The following is a 14,010-nucleotide window of genomic DNA, read 5'->3' on the forward strand; positions in this document are numbered from 1 at the left end:
ACATTTTGGGTTATAACCGCAACCTTATGGACCTCTAACTGTGTGAGATGCCCCTTTATGAGTATCCCCATTGTCCAGTACACCAGGCCCCACAATACTCCAATAACAATATTTTGACATATACATACCCCTATGGACACATAACTATATATATATTTGTAGAAAAACACATTCCACTGCTATCCTCATTTTTACGTGTATTTTAACTCAATTTTATATATATATTTTAATTCTCATTTCCTCTCAAGTTGGCTCTATTGTTACATATAGTTCAGTCAACCTGAATGGTTTCAATATTATATTGGTACTATGATTAAATATGTGGTCTAATCATTATTTATTAACCAGATGACATTTACACTGATATGTGCATTTACACTAATGTTGGACATTTGTATTGCCAATATATGTCCTGCATCTAACTATCAGTAAATGCCTTCACCTCATTTTATCCTATTCATATTTTAACTCGTATTCAATCCCTATTTATTGATTTTAACAATATACACAATGTGCACATCAGAGCTTGATTTATTTATTTATTTATTTTTTAAATATACATATGGCCAGTACACTTTATTCCATTGTTATATATAATGAGAAGCACTCTCATAACTATATTCGCATTGTCCGTGTTGCCTATCAACAACAGCTCTGTCACTTTGTAGCTTTGACTATATATACAGAACTCAGCAACGTTCAGCGATGTCTTACCATACTCGCTTCATGTATTACTATATCCATTGATATGGACTACAAGAAAATGGAAGCTTGTTTACTTCCGGTTTGTCACTATTTAATTGACGGCCTGACAGCCAATAGGGTTCCCCTGATGAAGTCACGAGGTGCGTGACGTAACGCCGTAGGGAGTCAGACCGAGATTTACATCCGCACAAGCCGGAGGCCACTGGACGTCAGGCGGTACATAGAACGCCGCGTCCCCGGGAATTTTAAAAATACAACATTGCATGCGTCCATCCTTGCTCTGTTTGCTTTACTTGATTTCAATATTTTTTTTGCTACAATAAATGCGCGCAAGCTTTAATATACTACACTATCGGAGGCATTTTTTCTTCCCTCTCTGTCCCCATTCCACCCGTACTGAGGACCATGGAGCCTGGAGCTATTTAACAGCCGGAGCAGTAGGAGTGATCCACAGTCGGGGACGCAAGATTATCCATTGTGGAGTCCTTACTATATGCTTATATATAGCACCCTGCAGGTAAGGGTACTACATTACCTATCAGGATAGTCCACTAATTGTCTGAGGGAAGAAAATAGAGTTTCAGAAGTTCACCTTTTCAGACTCACCTGGCATAGAGACTGTCTATCATTTTGGATCTTCTTTATTTATTTATTTATTTATTTTTATTTATTTTATTGTATTTTGTGAAGCTTCAGCACTTGCACTTTACCACCTCTGGACACTTTTGAACACACAGAGATTTATTTATTCATTTATTTATATCATTTCATGTCCACATCCTTGTGTTAATTCTGGGTTTGTTTTTTCCCAGTCGATAATTTTTCACTTATCACAGTGCAGTTATTGATTATATGTGTACACGTATTATTGGAATCATCCTCTGTTATGGTCACGATCACCTATTTGAAGCGCTTATCACTTGTTTATAGATATAAAACAAGAAAAAGGCTTGAACTACTTCAGTTGTGTGTAATGAATCTAAAATATATGAAAGTCTAATGTTGTTTATCAGTACATTACAGAAAATAATGAACTTTATCACAATATGCTAATTTTTGGAGAATGACCTGTATATGAGCACATGTATCAAGTAAATATATAAAGCAAAAATATCTATAAAAAACAGGAAATGTGTAAACAATGTAAAAAATAAGTGAAAGTCCAATCACAGGTGTATATAAAGTCCCATAAATTACACTTTTGGGATTCCTTTCGTCAATATCCAAAAGCCAGTGAAAGTCTCACAATGCAAATTAATAGTGAAACACAGCAAGTGATCTTGAGGTGAATACAGCTGCCCCACATGGGTCCCCACTCACCAAATCCAATCACCCCTCCAGGGGTATAATGCGTATAGGATAAAACTGATGGATCTCCTCTCCACTTACCAGACTGGTTGTTTGCGAAAGAGGAAGTATCAGGCTTAACAGGAAGTACGCAGTGATGTATATCCAGTGTCCTCAGAAAAAGAAAAGTAAGGCTTCCATGGTGTGGTATGTAAAAATATATATATTCCAAAAACACCAAAAAAAGTACAGGAGAATGGTGTACTACAATATAAAAGGTTAAAAATATATATATTTATAGCCGCTGCCTGTTTCCAGGAAGTAACCAAAAATAAAAACAATGGGCACAGTGTAACAGCCAAGTTGGAAACCGCAGCGTGCGCTTGAACTGCGCTCTAGCTGGCAGTACCCGTTAAGACGTAAGTGCGTAACTCCGACTTACACATTTTGTAATTAACATCTTCTAAGGGGCCTCAGAAGATGTTAATTACAAAACGCGTAATGCAGAGTTACGCACTTACCTCTTATTCGGGTACTGCCAGCTGGGGGCAGTTGCAAGCATCTGGCTATCAGAAAAGCTATACAGGAAGATCAGTGCTCAGGAGTGCGCTACATAAAGAATGCAGGGATTCACCTGTGTCCAGGAAAGCAGCCTCATCAGTGCCCAGGACTGCGGCCTCACCTGTGCCCAGCATTGACCCCCCCACACACACTGTAGCGTCCTCTGCCCCCTGCACCCCCCCACTGTAGTGCCCTCTGTCCCCTGCACCCCTCCACTGTAGTGCCCTCTGTCCCCTGCACCCCTCCACTGTAGTGTCCTCTGTCCCCTGCACCCCCCATTGTAGGGCCCTCTGTCCCCTGCACCCCCCAGTGTAGGGCCCTCTGTCCCCTGCACCCCCCACTGTAGGTGAACTCTGTTCCCTGCACCCCCCCCCCTCACTGTAGTGTCCTCTGTGTACCACTTTTGGTATACCTGATTCCCATCTGAAACGGTGAACAGCGACGCACCGGACCCCCTGCTGTGAGTTGCAGCCCCAGCATGTGTGAACGGAACCTTAAGCCTCGTACACACGCTTAGATTTTTGGATGACTGAACGCCCGTTTTTTGTAGCATTCTAGTCTCATGTCGAAAGTGAAGAGGTTACTCACAATACGAAAATTTTCCTACGACAGAATACGTCAGAAGTGAAGTAATGTCTTGCTCTTACATTTTTTTCGGACGAAAACCATACTAATGAAATGAAAAAAAATCGGACGTTGAGTTTACACCCTTTTTTTTTTTTATAGTTGTCACATCCAGCTTTTGTCTGACAAAAAAAGCAAAATCAGCTGTCGAAAGCATCGTACTAACGTTCCGAAAATTGGCAGACAACTCGTTGTCCTAATTTTTCCATTCAATTTTATGTATCGTGTGTACGGGCCTTAAGTCAATCCTGTTGGATCCTAATCGTAGTGTGATTTCATGTGTATCAAATTGCATAGTACATTTTTAACTGTAATCGTTGTTTTTCAACCATACAATAAATTCTTCCAGCTATTCCACAGGATCCGTCCATATTATAAGAATACTGTAAATGTATCTGTGCCAGGAAAGAAGGTGGCATAGGTACATGACATCTCATCTGAGAACACCTTTAGATACAGATTGGCATAAGAGGGGGCCCACCGGTCTGTAGAAATAATGTGCATAGACTTGGTGGACCACCCAAAGGTGGGGATTTAGCAGGCACTCTTTTAACTGTAAGTGCCATAGCAAATTGGACATCGGGGGAATGTAGTTTGCAACCATTTCTCAATACACTGCCCCTCTTCCATCTCTTGGAGCCAATATTACAGATATTCTTATTCTGCCCCAGACTTGACAAGATCATCTGCATTTCGATACCAAAAGTTTTCTTTCTCTTCTGTGGGCAGTAAGCAGGGAGAGATGAGGTTATATTCTTGTCTTTGTTTTAGTGAGCCCTAAATCAGTTTTGTATTATGTTAAAAACTTTTATTTTATTTTGATTGAAGCAATCTTCCCTTTCAGGGATGTGTTACCAGTGGTGATTGCAGCCATGACTTAGGAATTGAATTGCTTGAGTTTCAGTAGTGACCCTGCTTCCCCCACTCCAGGTTTCGATGGCAATACATGCAGAGCATGAGTAATTGTTTGAATGAGGAGAGTCGTGGCCTTCCTTATGGAGGTCTATGCAAGCAAATTTTTTTAACCCCTCAGAAGGGTTCGCTGGTAATGCTTGCTCATAGAAAAGTGAATAAGCAATGCTGGTTACAAGGGGCTTCTCATTTAGGTTGTGCATTCAGCAGTTATTCAGGATGGAGCAGGGAGCTCTCTCAGGTGAGGCCATCCATGTCAACAGTTAGCCAAACTCCAGCCCCAGGATTTTTTACATATACAGTTAGGTCCACATTTATTTGGACACGGGCAGAATATTGATACTTTTGGCTCTTTATGCCAAAACTAAACAATCCAAATAAATTTAAAATGCAGACTTTCAGCTTTAATTCAAGGAGTTGAACATAAATATCAAGTACAAATTTTTGTAATAGGTGAAACTCCTGCGCTGTATTGGATCAGTGAGTGGAGGAAGGGGAGGGAAAGGGGAAAAGGATAGTGAATGGGGAGTGGGTGCACTGCAGCAAACAGAGAAGGTCTATCCTGATAGACAAGAATAATGATGCAAAAAGTGATAATGTCTGCGCTGTGAAGTTGAACACTGCCAATGGGTTAAAGGCAATGAAAAGGGAATGGACCTCTTGGCCTGGGAACCTCAGACAACATCTGTCTAGTAGAGCAAAAGGTGCACAGACAGCAAAACAGATGTTACATCACGCAATGTGCCCTCCTTTCCCTCTCCCCGCCCGTATCACCATCGTTTGAGCTACTGACGTGATTGGTGTGGACGTGAAAAGTTTTGGCAGAGAGGAGTTAGGACACTGACGAGCTCGCCGCTCGTGGAGATAGGCACCCCTTCTTATTACTTTGTGTAAGTTTACACCTATTTACTTTAACAGAGGTTCCCCAGTGGTGACAGGACTACGCTATATTGTCTTTATTGTATCTCCCACATGCACCACCTGGGACTGAGATCTATTAGATTCATCTACCCACCTTCCAGGAAGGTATCCATCCGCTAGGAGGCTGAAGCATTTTCTTTGGTTTGGCTATATGTGATAGCTATGAGGTAAGCTGCTAGGATCACAAGAGGTGTGGGCTGCACGTTTTTGGATTAGTTTGTTGTGCCTCTTCACAGATCTGGCTGTTGGAACTTTCACCTCAGACTTTTTATTTATTCATCTATTCTACATGCTTTACCTGGATTCATCTTCCTTTTGATTGTGGGACCGGGACTGTCACGCTTATTTAATTCATTATAATTATTTATTTATTTTGTTCATTCAATGTACTGATTTACTTTGTCACTAGGATTGATGTTTGCATTGCTTATTTGTTTGTCACTTTGTCATATTATTCTTTCACTTCACTACCCCCACGGGTCCATTCCCTTTTCATTGCCTTTAACCCATTGGCAGTGTTCCACTTCACAGCGCAGACATTATCACTTTTTGCACAAATTTTTGGAACTGCAACCATTTTTATACACAATCCCCCCATTTTCAGGGGCCCAAATGTATTTGGACAAATGAATATAATCATAAATAAAATGTTCATTTTTAATATTTTGTTGGCAATGACTGCCTGAAGTCTGAAACCCATGGACAAAGACTGGGTTTCCTAATTTCTGATGCTTTTCCAGGCTCTAACTGCAGCTGTCTTCAATTCTTTGTTTGTGGGTCTTTCTGTCTTTAGCTCAATTGGGTTGAGATCAGGTGATTAACTCGGCCATTGCAGAATATTCAACTTCTTTTCCTTCAAAAGCTGCCGCGTTGCTCGTTTGGATCATTGTCCATCTGTACTGTGAATCGCCGTCCAATCAACTTTGCTGCATTTTTTTGGGCTGAACCTGGGTTGACAGTATATCTCTAAACACTGCAGAATTCATCCAGCTGCTTCTGTCTTCTTTCACATCATCAATAAATACCAATGACCCAATTGATCTAAGTTTCATCCGTCCAAAGAATGCTTTTCCAGAACTGGTCTGGCTTTTTTGGATGTTTTTTTTAGCAAAGCCTAATCTGGCTTTTCTATTCTCATGAATGGTTTGTACATTGTGGTGAACCCTCTGTATTTGCTCTTGTAAAGTCTTCTCTTGATTGTAGACTTTGACAAGGATACGCCCACCTCCTAGAGCAGGGGTCTCCAAACTGCGGCCCGAGAGGCAGACACCCTTTTCTAGCCTTTATCTGACCCTTAGGGCACTATTCCTCCCACTGACACCAACAATGGGGCACTATTTCTTCCACAGATACCAATGAGGGGACACTATTCCTCCTACTAATAGAGGCAGTACTCCTACTCCTATTGACCACCAACACTAAGGCCATATTTATTCTCACTCATGCCGTGGCCGTAACATTTTTTGCCCCTGTTGGCCACAATCCGGCCCTCCTCAAGTCTGAAGGACAATAAACTGGCCCTATGTTTGAAAAGATTGGAGACCCCTGTCCTAGAGAGTGTCCTTCACTTGTCTGGATGTTGTGAATGGGTTTTTCTTTACCATAGAGAGGATCCTACGATCATCCACCACTGTTGTCTTCCGTGTACATCCAGGCCTTTTTATGTTGCTGAGCTCACCAGTGTGTTCTTCTTTCCTCAGAATGTTCCAAACTGTTGATTTGGCCACTGCTATCTCTCTGATGGATTTGTTTCGTTTTTGAAGCCTTACAATGACCTTTTTCACTTGTATGGACAGCTCCTTTGAACGCATGGTGTAGGTTCACAACAATAGATAACACACTTATGCCGTGTACACACAAGCGGGATTTCCGACTGAAAAAGTCAGACGGAAGCTTTTCATCGGATATTCCGTCCATGTGTATGCCGCATCTGACTTTTTCCGTCGGAAATTCTGACAGAATTAGATTAGATTTTTTTTCATCGGAAAACATGTTCTCTATCGGAATTTCCATTTGTCTGGATGCAATTCCGACGGACTAAAAACCATGCATGTTTAGAATCAAGTCGACGCATGCTCGATCGCACTGAAATTCATTTTTCTCGGCTCGTCGTAGTGTTGTATGTCACTGCGTTCTTGATGGTTGGAATTTGGTGTTACTGTGTTAATGCAAGACAGCTTGATTGGAATTCCGTCAAAAAAAAAAAACGTCTGAGTTTATTCCGATGGGGAAAATGATCGTGTGTACAGGGCATTAGAATCAACTCCAGAACTTTTACCTGCTTGATGAAGAAATAATGAAGGTGTAGCCCACAGTTGGCCATGAAACAGCTTTTGATTAAATTGTCCAATTACTTTTTGTCCCTTGAAAAGGGGGGGTGGCTATTCTTAAAAGCTGTAATTCTTAAACCCTTCCTTCAAATTGGGTGATACATACCCTCAAATCAGCTCCTATCCATTCTATAGCTTGAATATGTTTTGTTAAATACCTGAAAAAAATCTAAAATTGTGCCTGTGTCCAAATATATATATGGATCCTACTGTATGTTGTATAAAAGTGCACTAGCCACACCATGACAAATAGGATTTCTGCTAAAAATGTATTATTTCCAGACATCATACAGCAGCTATATGAACTGACTTTAGCTCTTATTAAAAGGCTTCATGTGAAGCCAATAGTCTATGTAGCCACATGGTGTCAGTGTTGTTCTGTTATTGAAGTATCTGCTGATACTGTAAACCCAAGGAAAAAAAAAAGATATATTGCAGGTCACCAGCCTTTTTTTTTTTTTTTAAATGAGTGCTTTTTTTTTTCGAGGAATGTTTCAGTACACACCTCCTGTCCTAGGATGACAACACTTGCTAACTATAGTGTATCTTTGAATGAGCTGTGCTGTTACACTAGAACGATAAAATGAAAAATGACATACTAATGAGTAGCTCTGTCCCCTTTGAACTTAGCCCCCGTTGACACTGGTGCCACTTACCATGCCATTTTACAGTTTAAAGTCGCATGACAATCCGCACCCTAACCGCTCAAATCAATACAACTCCAACTTGCTCCGATTTTGAAAAAGGTTCCTGCACTATTTTTGACGATTTCATGTGCATGAAGTCACACAGATGTCAGCAAGCCACACATGAAAGTAGTGCGATTTTTAAAGCCACATTCAGTGTAAACCGGGGCTAAGTGGCGGTTCACACCAGCGCAATGTCAGACACAAGTCATGTGATACGTACCGCACTGCTATGCAGATCACATGCAATGTCTGTGCGATGTGATTTCAGCCGTACAGATTGTATGGCTGAATTCGTATGGCATTCGGACCAAAATCGTGCAGGAACCTTTATTTGTCTGCACCAGAATCGGATTGCATGCACCAACTTCCGGCCACACAGTCTCGGGCAGACTGCGGGCATGACGTCGCCTCCCTGCCCCCCCCGTTGTGTTCTGGGAACACTCGGCTCCCAGTACACAGCGGGAGCCAATCGGCAGGCGTAGCGCGACTCGCGAATGGGCCGTAGGGAACCGAGCACTTCACTTCCTGGTTCCCTCACCGAGGATGGCGGGGGGGGGGGGGGGCAGCAGAGTGAGGAGCGATCGCTCGTCCTCTGCTGCGGACGGCGCTGGACTCCAGGACAGGTAAGTGTCCTAATATTAAAAGTCAGCAGCTGCAGTAAATGTAGCTGCTGGCTTTTAATATTTTTTTTTCAGCGCAGCTCCGCTTTAACTTTCTATTGACACCAGCAGAGGTTCGCATAGAGTTGGTGAGAACTGCCTGCGCCCCTCCCTGGGCCAGCATTTTAACCACCTGAAGACTGCCATGTTTAACCCTCTTACTATCCAGGCCACTTTTCAGCATTCCACACTGTCGTAATTTGAATGACGACTGTTGTCAAATACATTTTAAATCATTTTTTGAGACAGATAGAGCTTTCTTTTAGTGGAGCTTGATCACCATTGTTTTAACTTTTTTTTTTTTTTTTTTTACTATATACTAAATTCGAAATTTTTACGTCGTTTGCGCAAGTCGTCCGCGAATCGGGATTTACGTCGTTTACGTCCACGTCAAAATCAATAGGCCCGTACGGCATACTTAGCCGCAATGCACACTGGGAAATGTACTGACAAAAAACGGCAAAAACATGAGGTCAAGCCTCATTACCATGAAACACGCCCCCCCAACCCATTTGAATTAGGCGCCCTTACGCCCGCCCTTACGCCAGGAACGGCGGCCATACTTAACATTACTATTCCACTAGAGCCTAGCACTAACTTTACGCGGCCTATCTCTTACGTAAACAGCGTAAAAGGACTGCGTCGGCCTGGCGTACGTGCGTGAATCGGCGTATGCCCTCATTTACATAATCGACGCCGGCCGCAATGGAAGCGCCATCTAGCGGCCATCAGAAAAATTGCAATCTAAGATAGGACGGCGCAAGCCGTCGTATCTTAGATATGTTTAAGCGTATCTCTGTTAGAGAATACACTTAAACATAGGTCGGTGCAGATTCAGAGTTAGGTCGGCTTATCTGTAGATAAGCCCGGCCTAACTCTTTCTGAATCTATCTATTAGTACGTGTCCCTTTTAAGAATCACTGCAAGCAGCTCTTATTACATGGCTCCAAGGTCGGTCTTTCTTATGATTATTGTTTCATTGTTATATTTTTTTGGCTGATTATATTTTTTCACAATTTTTTTTAAATGCTGTACATGTATGACACATATTGAATGTTTTAAGGTTGCTTTGTTTGTTTGTGGTGTTATATACTCTCTCTACCATGCCGTGTGATTCTCTTTGTGGTGCTTTAGCTGATAACTAAAGGAAACAACTTTGAATAGAGTGGTGAGAGATAATTAGGACACTTGCCAACTTTTTATTGCTGTCTGTTACATAGTTACATAGTAGGTGAGTGTCAGTCAGTAGAGCAGTGGACAGTGTGTGGTTGGTGTCAGTGGGGCAGTGGACGGTGTAAGTTGTTTTTTATTTTTATTTTTATAAATTAATTTATTTTTACAAGCCTGTTGGGAGGCTTTGGTGAAATATCAGGGTGTAAACAGACCCCTGATATCTCACTTTTGAGACAGAGAAAGGGGCGGATTCCCCAGTCCATTTCTCTGCAGCCTCAGTTGCACTGGACAGTGAATGAATAGGTAGTACTCTGTGCTGAATGGCTTCCTGTTTATTCACAAACTGAAGCATGGTAAACATGTTTTACCATGCTTCAGGGATGGATTGACACAGTGAGTGATCAGTACTGATCACTTAGTGTTCATTCAAAAAGGAAGGGGCCAGGTGCCTCTGTCAGGCCAGTTACTGGAGCTCAGTGCTGGAACTCATTCTGGCACTGGGCTCCGTGATTCAGCAGAAATTTGCTGGGAATCTCGGGAAGGTCCCAGTGAAAACCTGGACAGATGGCAACCCTAGCAGCGACCCCGCTCTTAATATGACACACGGAGCACATGTCCCCCCTTCCCTCCCAGTTTCGGCCCTGACCAGGAGCCTATGTGCCAATAAAATAAGGACAATCTATGCTTAGTGCTTAAAGCGGTTGTATACCCTCATTTTTTTTTTTTTACACCTGAAAAGTAAAAGCCATAATGAGCTAGTATGCATAGCTAGAGGGGAATATCTCCTAAACCGTAGAGGTTTAGGAGATATTCTCTATACCTACCAGGCCCGGACTGGGACAAAAAATAGGCCCGGGCATTTTGGAATGAGCAGCCCATGACACCTTAACTGGCCCATCCCCACTCTCCATCCTAAAGAATCCCCCGGGAGAGGCGAGGGGGAAACCCTGCAAAAGGTGCAGGGGGCAAGGGGACAGGGAAAGAGCAGGGGGGGCAGAGAGCAGAGCACAGGGAAGAACCTTGAGAACATTGGGTGGGGTGAGAGCACGGGGGAGGTGGAGAGAATGAGGGGGGCAGAGAGCACAGGGGAGAGGCAGAGGTCACAGGGAGGAAGAGGAGAGCACAAGGGGGCCAGAGAGCATGGGGGTCTGGAGAGCACAGGGAGTGGGGGGTTGAAGAGCACAGGGGGAAGCAAAAACACAGGGTGGGGCAGAGAGCACAGGGAGGGCAGGAGAGCACGGGGGTGAAGAGCACATGGGAGAGGCGGAGATCACTGGGGGGAGGCGAAGGGCACAGGGGGGGGCAGCAGAGAGCATGGGAGGAGGTGGAGAGCACAGGGGGTAGGTGAAGATCAATGGGGGGCTAGAGAGTACTGGGGGAGATGCGTAGGGCACAGGGGGCAACGTAGAGCATGGGAGGAGGTGGAGAGCACAGTGGGGGCTGGAGAGCACTGGGGGGCTAGAAAGCACTGGGGGAGAGGCAGAGGGCACAAGGGGCAGCGTAGAGCATGGGGGAGGTGGAGAGCACAGGGGGAGGCGTAGAGCATTGGGAGGGTGGAGAGCACAGGGGGAGAGACGGAGGGCACAGGGGGGCAGCGTAGAGCATGGGGGGAGGCGGAGAGCACTGGGCTGTGGTGTTAAAGAGGAAGAAGAAGAAGTGAAGAAGAACTGGGGGGATAGAGAGCACTGGGGGTGATAGAGAGCACTGGGGGGGCTGGAGAGAATTAGGGGGAATTGAAAAGAGCACAGGGGGAGAGGCGGAGGGCACAGGGGGCAGCGTAGAGCATGGGGGAGGTAGAGAGCACAGGGGGAGAGACGGAGGGCACAGGGGGGCAGCGTAGAGCATGGGGGTGGTGGAGAGCACTGGGGGGGGGCTGGAGAGCACTGGGGGAGGTGAAGAGCACAGGGGGAGAGGCGGAGGGCACAGGGGGGCAGCCTAGAGCATGGGGGGAGGTGGAGAGTACAGGAGGGAGGAGGAGAGCACAGGGGGGGTGGGCTGAATAGCACTGGGGGAGAAGTGGAGGGCACAGGGAGAGGTGGATATCACAGGGGGGGAGGTGCAGAGCACAGGAAGAGAGGCAGGGGGCAGCAGAGAGCATGGGGGAGGTGGAGAGCACTGGGGGGGGCTAGAGAGCACTGTGGGGGGGGGGTAGAGAGCAATGTGGGGGCAGCAGAGATGAGCAGGATAGGTGGAGCGGTGGGTTGGCTGCATATAGAAGAATCATTCTCTCCATCTCCTTCCCGCAGTACCTGAATGCCTGCGAGAGGGAGAGGAGCAGAAGCAGGCATTCAGAGACCGCGGGAAGAAGATGGAGAGAATGGTTCTTCTAGATGCAGCCAGTCAGCCACCCCACCGCTCCTCCTATTCAGGTTACAGGGGCCGGCACTTACGTTTTCTCGGAGATCCCATCTGCAGAACATGCTGTAGCAGGCTCCTCTCTCTTCCTGGTCACGCCCCCCGGCACCAACGGCTGAACTTCACTGGCGGCCGTGGAGCGGTGTCTCCTCTAGTCCCTCCCCCTTCTTGTTTACGTCCTCCTGCTGCAGATCTCGATGCCGAAGGCTGAGCCTGAGGCTGAACTGGCAGCCGGGCGGCCGCGGAAAGGTCGGAGGACCGGCGCCGGCTTACAGAGCAGCCTGCCTTGGCCCCCGCAAGCAAGAACAGCGGCCCGGCGGCCGCGGCCCACCGGGCATATGCCCGGTTTGCCCTATGGCCAATCCGGGCCTTATACCTACAGGTAAGCCTTATTATAGGCTTACCTGTAGGTAAAAGTTTAAAAAAAGGATATACAACCGCTTTAATCTCTGTGCCTATCTGGGCTGGGAGTGACACACCACCAAGTTGTCCTTGATAATATATTTATTGATCACTGACCTTGTTTATTTAACCTGTATACATCATGTGCAGGACAGACGCATCACTCTATCTGTGGATAATATAACCGCCTATAGCCCTTTCTATGCCCCTACTGTATACATCACCTATATAATGTCTTTTGATTCTAATAGACTGGAGATCTGATACTCCCCTATAGTAGGGTGACCAGACATCCCCGGCTTCCAGGGACAGTCCCTGGATTGAGGACACTGTCCCCGGACCAAGTCTGTCTCCAGTTTTGTCCCCAGATTGGATTTGAACAGGGGCTGGGGCAATTTCAAAGACAGTCAGTGCAGAATTGTGGATCCCGGCGCAGTCCATTCTGAATAATGTGTCCGGGTCTCAGGCAGATGGAACCCCAGACACAAGATTCAGGTCACCCGCTCCTACTAGCTTGGGGGGTGTGTATTTGTTTCCATGTGCTGGTCTGAGTGGAGGGAATATTTCTTCATTTTCGGGTGCATGCCCATTCAGCTCCTCTCGCATGTTCTTCTGCCTTGGCTCAAGTCCCGTCCTGGGCAGCCGCCTGCCTGTTTATCTCCTTGCCTTCCCTGGAGGAGTGATCTTCCTCCGCTTCCCACCCAGTAGTAGCCGGGGGGCCTGGAGAGTGAGACTCAACAGGCTGTGAGGCGGGCTGGCGATGGGCAGAGAGTCGCTGATTGCCGCCATTACTAGTAAAAAAAAATATGTCCCCGGATTTCATTTTAAAAATCCGGTCACCTTACCCTATATAGAACACTAGGCACATGGATCAGTCAGAAAATCACATTGCAGTAATTCCACACTGATCCCAGTTTAAGATTCATGATTCCTACAGAGCTGACGATCATCTGATGCCCCTAAGACTGTGGATCATTAGCACCAAATTACCAAAGAGCTGATCTCCCTGGGCAGCAGGATTCTCCCCTGGGTACTACTGGAGTCACCCCTTCTTCAAGGCTGATTCAGACTCCCTTTGGATCCTGTCTCACCTGCTATCAGACAGTGCAGGTTCACACCAAGCAGATGGGCTAGGCTGGATCCCCATCTGGGGTCCATATATCACGGCTCCCTGGTGCAATCAGTGGCAGACAGTGCGGGTTCACATTGAGCAGCCGGGCTAGGCTGAATTCCTGGCCGAAGTCCTGATCCCGCGGCTCCCTTGTGTATGCAATCAGCAGCAGGAAGTGTGGAGTCACTGAGCAGCCAGGCTAGGCTGAATCCCCGGCTGGGGTCAGATCCCGCAGGTTCCCTCTGCGATCAGTGAAGGATCACACTGAGTAGCCGGGCTAG

Source organism: Rana temporaria, chromosome 4 (genome assembly GCF_905171775.1).
Source record: "Rana temporaria chromosome 4, aRanTem1.1, whole genome shotgun sequence".
Taxonomy (NCBI): Eukaryota; Metazoa; Chordata; class Amphibia; order Anura; family Ranidae; genus Rana; species Rana temporaria.